Source organism: Engystomops pustulosus, chromosome 10 (assembly GCF_040894005.1).
Source record: "Engystomops pustulosus chromosome 10, aEngPut4.maternal, whole genome shotgun sequence".
NCBI lineage: Eukaryota > Metazoa > Chordata > Amphibia > Anura > Leptodactylidae > Engystomops > Engystomops pustulosus.
In genome coordinates this window covers 77,453,751-77,463,593 of record NC_092420.1, presented here as the reverse complement: position 1 = coordinate 77,463,593, position 9,843 = coordinate 77,453,751, and the positions used below count along the sequence as shown (strand labels likewise).

The window sequence follows — 9,843 nt, the reverse complement described above, 5'->3', positions numbered from 1 at the left end:
TGATCGATATGAACAACAAAGTTCGCGCCGATATGCCCGATAGTACCGGTGCACACATGCCACATTGATTTAAAGGCCGCTGGCGACATTGTTGGTGGTATTTAAACATAATTCATGTCTAATCGTGGCCCTTTCACCCTATGGCACAAAATATTATATAGAAATTCAACCATAAAAGCATCTATAATAGCAATGAAAAATTGATGTTACAAGCCATACATAATGGGGCAGATTTACTTACCCGGTCCATTCGCGATCCAGCGGCGCGTTCTCTGCTGTGGATTGGGGTCCGGCCGGGATTTATTAAGGTAGTTCCTCCGCCGTCCACCAGGTGGCGCTGATGCGGTGAAAAGCATCAGAACGCGCTGGAGTTCACTGAGCCGTACTGAGTGAAGGTAAGTGCAAGATCTGCAACAGATTTTTTTTTTTTTAAATGCGGCGGCTTTTCCGAATCCGTCAGGTTTTCATTCGGCCACGCCCCCACGATTTCCGTCGCGTGGATGCCAGCGCCGATGCACCACAATCCGATCGTGTGCGCCAAAATCCCGGGGGAAATCGGCGCAAATTGGAAATATTTGGGTAACACGTCGGGAAAACGCGAATCGGGCCCTGAGTAAATGACCCCCAATGTGTAGACAGATTGATGCTTTTACTGAAACATTATTTGGTCATTTGACTCCTACCACATGGGGGCGCTGCAAGTCAAACTGACATATTTATGGCCCAGGAGATGCCCCCTCTCTCCTGATTGCCCCTCCATGTTGTCCTCTCAGTTGATTCAAGGGGATTTGGAATTTGCAGGCAGTCTTAATGCAACTATTAGTTATTGTAGTAATCATTTAATTATTCTTACCTATAAATTATGTACTTAGATCTAAAATCTCTGCTCCTTAAGAAAATCCAAGAACTTAGCAATCAAGAGAACAAATAAAGTTTCTAAACCTCCAAAAAGACTGCACTCTACCTAACCTTTAGCTGCGTGGCTTAAGTCATCATTGGTAATGGACTTCAATAACCAATAGGGACAGCAGTAGGGAGAGTGTCAGGGGATTACTCTGTACATGGAAAAAAAAAAAAAAAGGTGGGGAGTGAAAAATGGAAAACACAAAAACAAAAAAGGGCCAGGTCATTAAGGGGTTTAACATTATTGTTGTGATTTTATCGATAATAACTGACCTTTTGAAATAATTGCATTTTAGTTTGGTGACAACCCCTCTTTTTGTCCACAGTGTTTACTACACATGAGTTGGGAATCTTTGTAGCAAAGCCCTTGGGTAATCCCTGAGGAGTCAGGTTTTGAATTGAAGAACTTTATTTGGAGGTGGTAAAAAGTACCGTATTTTTGGGACTATGAGGCGCACAAAAAATCCTTTGATTTTCTCAGAAATCAAAGGTGCCACCTGCTGGTCATTCATCCTTATAATACAGTGCGCCTTATATATGAACCTAGACGTTTTAGCAGGCATTTATTGATGGTGCGCCTTATAATCCAATGCACATTATAGTCCAATACTGTAACAAAATTTTACTGAATTTCTTTTTTCCCCACTGCCTGAATAAATAGTATTGAGCAGAGACCGTATTACTTTAAATAACGGCGGCTGCACTGAGGCAATGTACCGATGCCAGTTATGGAAATATTCCGGAGATTTTTGCTTACAAATTTCAGACAATTACCTCGGCGCACTTAAAGATATAAAAAATTGAAAGGGAAAAACACAACGGTGGTAACGAGAAAATACATTTTTAAAAGGTAATTAAGGCGAACTTATTTTCATGAGTATAATTTCCTTCTAGTATCTCCTGCATTCATCAGAACTTATTCTAAATAAGGAAAAAAACAATTCCACAAGTGTCGCTTTGATATTTTCTGCCACAAAGAATATAAATGACATTCTATACTCTGCAGCATTATCCAGCCGCAATGTGTTTGCCATAAATAATTTACAACTTAATTGTTGCAAATGTTCATTTGTTTCCGTTCGGTTTCTAAGCCTGAAATACAGTAAAGGAGAAATAAAACTTTGATACAATCGTGCGACAGGAATAAGAAATTGTTTTGCGGAGGGTTTCTAAAGTATGAGCTCAAATATGAGACCGCATGAATATGGCTCAAATAATGGGGGACAGAGTAGAGAAGCATAGCCTTCTATGTAGTAGGAGAGAAGCATAGCCTTCTATGGAGCAGTAAAGAAGCATAGCTTTCTATGGAGCAGTAGAGAAGCATAGCCTTCTATGCTACAGTAGAGAAGCATAGCCTTCCATGTAGCAGTAGAGAAGCATAGCCTTCTATGTAGCAGTAGAGAAGCATAACCTTCTATGGAACAGTAGAGAAACATAGCCTTTTATGGAGCAGTAGAGAAGCATAGCCTTCTATGGAGCAGTAGAGAAGCATAGCCTTCTATGGAGCAGTAGAGAAGCATAGCCTTCTATGGAGCAGTAGAGAAGCATAGCCTTCTATGGAGCAGTAGAGATGCACAGCCTTCTATGTAGCAGTAAAGAAGCATAGCCTTCTATGTAGCAGTAGAGAAGCATAGCCGTCTATGTAGCAGTAGATAAGCATAGCCTTCTATGTAGCAGTAGATAAGCATAGCCTTCTATGTAGCAGTAGAGAAGCATAGCCTTCTATGTAGCAGTAAAGAAGCATAGCCTTCTATGGAGCAGTAGAGAAGCATAGCCTTCTATGGAGCAGTAGAGAAGCATAGCCTTCTATGTAGCAGTAGATAAGCATAGCCTTCTATGTAGTAGTAGAGAAGCATAGCCTTCTATGTAGCAGTAGAGAAGCATAGCCGTCTATGTAGCAGTAAAGAAGCATAGCCTTCTATGTGGCAGTAGAGAAGCATAGCCTTCTATGTAGCAGTAGAGAAACATAGCCTTCTATGTAACAGTAGAGAAGCATAGCCTTCTATGTAACAGTAGAGAAGCATAGCCTTCTATGTAATAGTAGAGAAGCATAGCCTTCTATGTAGTAGTAGAGAAGCATAGCCTTCTATGTAGCAGTAGAGAAGCATAGCCTTCTATGGAGCAGTAGAGAAGCATAGCCTTCTATGTAGCAGTAGAGAAGCATAGCCTTCTATGTAGCAGTAGATAAGCATAGCCTTCTATGTAGTAGTAGAGAAGCATAGCCTTCTATGTAGCAGTAGAGAAGCATAGCCGTCTATGTAGCAGTAAAGAAGCATAGCCTTCTATGTGGCAGTAGAGAAGCATAGCCTTCTATGTAGCAGTAGAGAAACATAGCCTTCTATGTAACAGTAGAGAAGCATAGCCTTCTATGTAACAGTAGAGAAGCATAGCCTTCTATGTAATAGTAGAGAAGCATAGCCTTCTATGTAGTAGTAGAGAAGCATAGCCTTCTATGTAGCAGTAGAGAAGCATAGCCTTCTATGGAGCAGTAGAGAAGCATAGCCTTCTATGTAGCAGTAGAGAAGCATAGCCTTCTATGAAGCAGTAGAGAAGCATAGCTGTTTATGTAACAATAGAGACGCATAGCTGTCTATGTAACAGTAGAGAAGCATAGCCTTCTACACTCACCGGCCACTTTATTAGGTACACCATGCTAGTAACGGGTTGGACCCCCTTTTACCTGCAGAACTGCCTCAATTCTTCGTGGCATAGATTCAACAAGGTGCTGGAAGCGTTCCTCAGAGATTTTGGTCCATATTGACATGATGGCATCACACAGTTGCCGCAGATTTGTCGGCTGCACATCCATGATGCGAATCTCCCGTTCCACCACATCCCAAAGATGCTCTATTGGATTGAGATCTGGTGACTGTGGAGGCCATTTGAGTACAGTGACCTCATTGTCATGTTTAAGAAACCAGTATGAGATGATTCCAGCTTTATGACATGGCGCATTATCCTGCTGAAAGTAGCCCTCAGATGTTGGGTACATTGTGGTCATAAAGTTCGACGTACTATACATTCAGAGATGCTCTTCTGTCTGATGAAAACAAAGGGAAATTGCCAGCTCACCTGTCCCCTTTCGGCGTCGGGCTCGGCACGGGCCACCCTTCTGCTAGGGCGTAACAGTATAGGAAAAATGAAGAATTCACGGTCCAGCCAGGCTCCGAACACCAAGGATTTTATTTAGTGCATATACAAAATTTTCAGTGATCCACTCAGAAAGACAGTAGTGCCTACGCGTTTCGGACAGTGTCCCTGTCCTTAGTCATGGCTACATTACAAACACAGGTTGCTACATTTGAAGCCCAGTATAATTGGAGGTCCCTCCCATTTACCCCACCCACTTCCGTTGCCGCCCACCCATAGAGAAATGTGACAATAATATAATATACAGTAAAATTTCTAATGTCCGATTCACATTTCTACTGCCCGATGGTGATATAATTCCGGGCGGTTCGCAGATACATGTTGTGTTGTTCAGTAAGTCCATCTATCACGGTCCCAGTATTGTAGGCGGAGCGTAGTTAGTCATGCGGCCTGGATCACATGACTGGTCACGTGATCTTACAGCGTGTCTTGTTTAGAGTTGCCTGGTAACCCTGGCATACGTGAGTCTCGGACAAAAGAGTACTGGACAACAAGTCAGTGAGGAGGGGGAGGACCATGGTGGAGGGGGATTCCGTCGGCAACGCAGCGGAGATTCCGAACGAAAGTCCCCGGAACAGCCAGAATCGGGTGGACGCGGGGGAGATCTTCGCCGCACGGCCGAGAGAACCCCTCAAACATCAAGGTAGATGACGTTAGATCTAGGGCAAATAAGACAAGTAATGTTAGACAAACCTGGAAGTACAATCTACTAAAATCAACATTATAAAAATGTTAAAAAAGATTAATACACAATATTATGTTTTAAAAAGTGTGAAAGCTAGACACTGGAGTATAGAGGTAGTAGGTGGGCTGCAATTGAATGAGAGCAGTCCTAGGTCATCCCCACTGTGGTATGTGATGCTCTAGAATTTTATGAGACTTGACAAAACGTGGAATTAATAATGGTACATTAATTCCTTTTTCATATTGAGACCCTGAGGGTAACATGTTTCTAAAGAGAAGATCCAAAATGCCTCTCTGTTGGCCAGGCGGGCTGCCCCCCCTAATATTCACATGGACCTTCTCTATGGCATAGGTTATTAGAGAGCTAACATCCCCTTTGTGAGTAACAACAAAATGTTGTGAAGCACCAGAGAGATTACTGCCCATAGGATTCATGATATCGCGTACATGTTCCAGAAATCTGGTTTTAAACTTGCGAGATGTATGTCCAATGTACATAAGATTGCACGTAGTGCAGTGTATAATATATACTACATTGGTCGAGTTGCAGTTTAAAAATTTTTTGATAACAAATGCTTTAGAGCCGTCACTAGAAGTGAAAGTTTTCTTTTTGTTCTCCGCAAAGTTGCAAGTTTGACAACGGGTAGCTCCACATCTAAAGAAACCCTGAGTGGAAAGCCAAGTCAGTTTGGATTGTGTGGAGAACAAAGAGGGGGAGAGTAAATTCCCCAAACTTTGGCCTCTCCTAGAGACAATTCGGCATCCATTTTCAAGAATATTTTCAAGCACAGGGTCTGTTCTCAACAGGGGAATATGTTGATTCACAATATTGGAAATAGCCTTAAACTGGGGGCTATACTGTAAAACCAATGTGGGGGTGTAAGAGGGATCAGGGTGCCTAGTGCTGGTGTGGTTTGAGTCATTTAATTGTTGTGGGTAAATGAGATTACGTCTGTTTTTATTAAGGGCTCTGGTGTAGGCTCTTTTCAATGTCCAATGGGGGTAGCCCCTACTTGCGAGTCTGTCACATGTTTGTGTTGCCTCTTCCTGAAAAGTGGATATGTCACTACAGTTTCTCCTTATTCTTATTAGTTCTCCTACTGGGATGGCTTGTATGGTGTGGGGCGGGTGTTGGGAGTTCGCATGTAGAATCGTGTTGCCAGCTGTAGGTTTGCGGTAAGTATTAGTCATGATTTGTTTGTTTACAATGCCATGTAGGGATAAGTCGAGAAATGAGATGTTCGTAGGGTGAGTGACATACGTAAAACTTAAATTAAATGTGTTGTCATTAATGTAGTTTACAAAGAGTGGTATGGCAGGCACACCACCACGCCATATGATGAGGATATCGTCGATGTACCTGCCATACCACTCGATGCACTCCAGGAAAGGGCTGTCTGGGGAGTAAATTGTGAGCTCCTCCCACCAGGACATTGTTAGATTGGCCAAAGATGGGGAAAATTTGGCTCCCATGCTTACCCCCTTTGTCTGTAAATAAAACGTGTTGTCAAACATAAAGAAGTTATGTGTGATGAGAAAATGGCAAGTCATGATGACAAACTCCTTAAATTCTGGTGTATATGTGGTATATTTGTCCAAATGGAATTGGAGTGCCCTAAGGGCAACATTATGGGGAATGGAAGTATATAGAGATACCACATCACAACTTAACCAGTGAAAGTCATCCTTCCAACAGATTTTATCCAATGACCGCAAGACATCACGTGAATCCTGAAGAAAGCCCGGGACTCGACGTACCAGGGGTTGTAATACCCAATCAAGCCAGCTACACAGATTCTCGCCGAGGGACCCGATGCCCGAAACAATCGGGCGCATGGGGGGCGGTGTAATCCCTTTATGGGTTTTCGGAAGGCCATGTATTATGGGTATCACCGGGTCCTCAACGAAAATCTGTTCCAGCTGGCCCTGAGTGAGAGCACCCAGGCTTACACCTTCCTCCAAAAGCTTCTTCAATTCATTATTAAAACAGTTAGTTGGATTTTCATTCAATTTTCTATATGTACAGACATCGTTAAGAAGCACTAAAATTTGATCCTTATACATGGTTTTGTCCATCAGTACAACTGAACCCCCTTTGTCGGACATTTTGATTGTGACATCTTGCCAGGTCAAAATATCCTTCAAGGCTCGTTTCAGGGGAGGAGGAAGATTGTGGACCCTTCGCTCGTGAGAGGAAAGAGAGTCTTTCAATTTTTTAAGGTCACGTTCCATTCTCTCCTGAAACAAGTCCATGCAGTCTACACGGGAGTTAACTGGGTAAAATCTTGGATTCCCAACCCTGAATTCACTACCGGATTTATCACAATTATAGTTTACAACATTATCACTCAAAGACATTAGAGACTGTAGTGTAAACTGGTCCCTAAAATCAAGGGCCACAAATGCATTTTCACTTACTTGGTGACTTTGGGGACTCTCAGGGTTTAAGACAGATCCCTCATTTGCATGAAAAAAATGGCGTTTGACCGTTAAGTCTCTAATGAATTTATTAATATCGCATAGAGTAGCGTAGATGTCAAAGTCCTTATCAGGTACAAAATTGAGTCCTAGTGAAAGGACCTTGACTTGATCAGGGGAAAGGGTGTGTTTAGATAAGTTGACTACATCCAACTCACTTATTTTGGTTTTTTGCTTCTCAATGTCCAAGAGGGGATACCATTTACTCCTTCGGTGCTTCCGCCCCCCTCTGCGTTTTTTGAGGGCTTCTTATTTCTTTTCTTCTTGTAGTAGGACGTAGATTTGGGGGTGTTGTTACCTTGGTCCGACTCTGACTCCTGAGTCAGATACTCTGAGGAGTCCTGGTCAGACGATAAAAAGCCAACTTTCTGCGTTTTATCCCGTTGGTGCCTTTTATTCGGTTTTCTGAGAATAGATCGAGGAGTATGCGGCGGTCAACGTCCCCACTCATACACCTGTTGGTTTTCATAGTCGAATTCATCCCTTTGGAATTTTGACCTTTTGGTTGTGGCAATTTTCTCTTCGATGCAGGTGATATGTTGCGTCAATTGCTGCATTTGTGAGTCTATTCATGCTGGTGGTGGATATAGACCAGTCCAGTGTCCATTAAAAAGATATGGACTTACCGAACAACACAACATGTATCTGCGAACCGCCCGGAATTATATCACCATCGGGCAGTAGAAATGTGAATCGGACATTAGAAATTTTACTGTATATTATATTATTGTCACATTTCTCTATGGGTGGGCGGCAACGGAAGTGGGTGGGGTAAATGGGAGGGACCTCCAATTATACTGGGCTTTAAATGTAGCAACCTGTGTTTGTAATGTAGCCATGACTAAGGACAGGGACACTGTCCGAAACGCGTAGGCACTACTGTCTTTCTGAGTGGATCACTGAAAATTTTGTATATGCACTAAATAAAATCCTTGGTGTTCGGAGCCTGGCTGGACCGTGAATTCTTCATTTTTCCTATGATGCTCTTCTGTCTACCTTGGTTGTAACGGGTGGCGATTTGTGTCACTGTTGCCTTTCCATCAGTTCGAACCAGTCTGCCCATTCTCCTCTGACCCCTGGCATCAACAAGGCATTTCCGCCCACAGAACTGCCGCTCACTGGATGTTTTTTCTTTTTCAGACCATTCTCTGTAAACCCTAGAGATGGTTGTGCGTGAAAATCTCAGTAGATCAGCAGTTTCTGAAATACTCAGACCAGCCCTTCTGGCACCAACAACCATGCCACGTTCAAAGGCATCAAATCACCTTTCTTCCCCATTGTTAGGATTGGTACACAAAAGACAGGGGATAGTGTGCCCTGAGCTTGCCCCAACCTCTGTCCCTTCCTATAGCCCCCCCACGCTAAACCGTGGGGCGACTACTTGAAGACTCGAAATATTCTGGGTAAGTGTGGGAAGGGGAACACAAACAGACTGACAAACATAAAACATAAAAGAATAGTAAACAAGCCGGAGTCACAACTAGAGGGTACGTCAAAAGCAGAATCAGTAAGCAAGAGTCAAAGTCCAAAACTAGCCGAGTTAGCAACAATATAGATACAGATACAGAGCAATACAAACTAGCAGCAACCAGGTGGAGAAAGGGATTTTCAAACACTGGCACTGGTGACTAGTGAAGCTGCAATTTATGCAGCCAGAACTCCACCTCCAGAACCTGATAGGTGCTGGACAGCATCTGGGAATTAACCCCTCATGGTGCAGAAACAACCAAGCACCAAGCAGAGGTTCAAAGTCCCAGCCACTCCTAGACAGCGCGAGATCTTAGCAGCCGCTGCCCAGGACGAGAGGTGGAGTTTGCGCGGATACGCGCCGGGGTTCGGAGAACGCTGCTGGTACCACCAGAAGAACCAGAAGTCCCAGCAATCTCCCTAGCGAACCTGACAGTACCCCCCCCCTGACGGGGGGCCTTCGGACCCCTAGATCTTAAAGATGGCTTCTGAGGGTAGGTCTGATGAAATAACCTGAGTAACCGTGGAGCATGAACATCTCTAGCCGGAACCCAAGACCTATCCTCAGGACCAAAACCTTTCCAATGGACCAGGTACTGCAGGGAGTTACCTACCCATCTGGAATTGACCACCTTTTCCACCTCAAATTCCAGATTCCCCTCCACAATAGATGGAGAAGGAGGGTCAGAAAGAGGCAAAACAGGCTCAACATAGCGCTTCAGAAGACTCTTATGGAAGGTGTTATGGACCCGCCACCCTGCTGGAAGTGTAATCTTGAAGGAAACCGGGTTAACAATATGAGTAACAACAAACGGACCCACAAACCTGGGCGCAAACTTCAAAGAGGGGACCTTCAATTTAAGGTTTTTTGTTGATAACCACACTTTATCCCCCACCACAAACGTATCAGATTTAGTGCGCCTTCTTTCAGTTTGTTGGACCATAGAATTTTGTGCCCTCTGAATATTCTCCCGAACTTGTGACCAGAGCGAGCGCAACTTGGATGTAATGGCTTCCGCTCGAGGAATATTAGAGACAGGCACAGATGAAAAAGAGAAACGTGGATGAAAACCATAATTGCAGAAAAACGGAGATACCTGTGTGGACGAACTACAGTGGTTATTAATAGCAAATTCTGCCAACGGAAGGAATTTCCCCCAC

At 43.6% G+C, this 9,843-nt stretch overlaps 1 long non-coding RNA gene across 1 annotated transcript in view; it reads left to right on the top strand.

Annotated features, from left to right (window-relative positions):
- The first annotated feature begins 4,519 nt into the window (after nucleotides 1–4,519).
- LOC140104900 (uncharacterized) overlaps nucleotides 4,520–9,843 on the top strand; it is a 56,321-nt gene continuing 50,997 nt past the window's right edge. Inside the window, exon 1 of the long non-coding RNA XR_011850445.1 lies at nucleotides 4,520–4,696. This is a non-coding gene — a long non-coding RNA (uncharacterized lncRNA). The remainder of the gene's footprint in view (nucleotides 4,697–9,843) is intronic.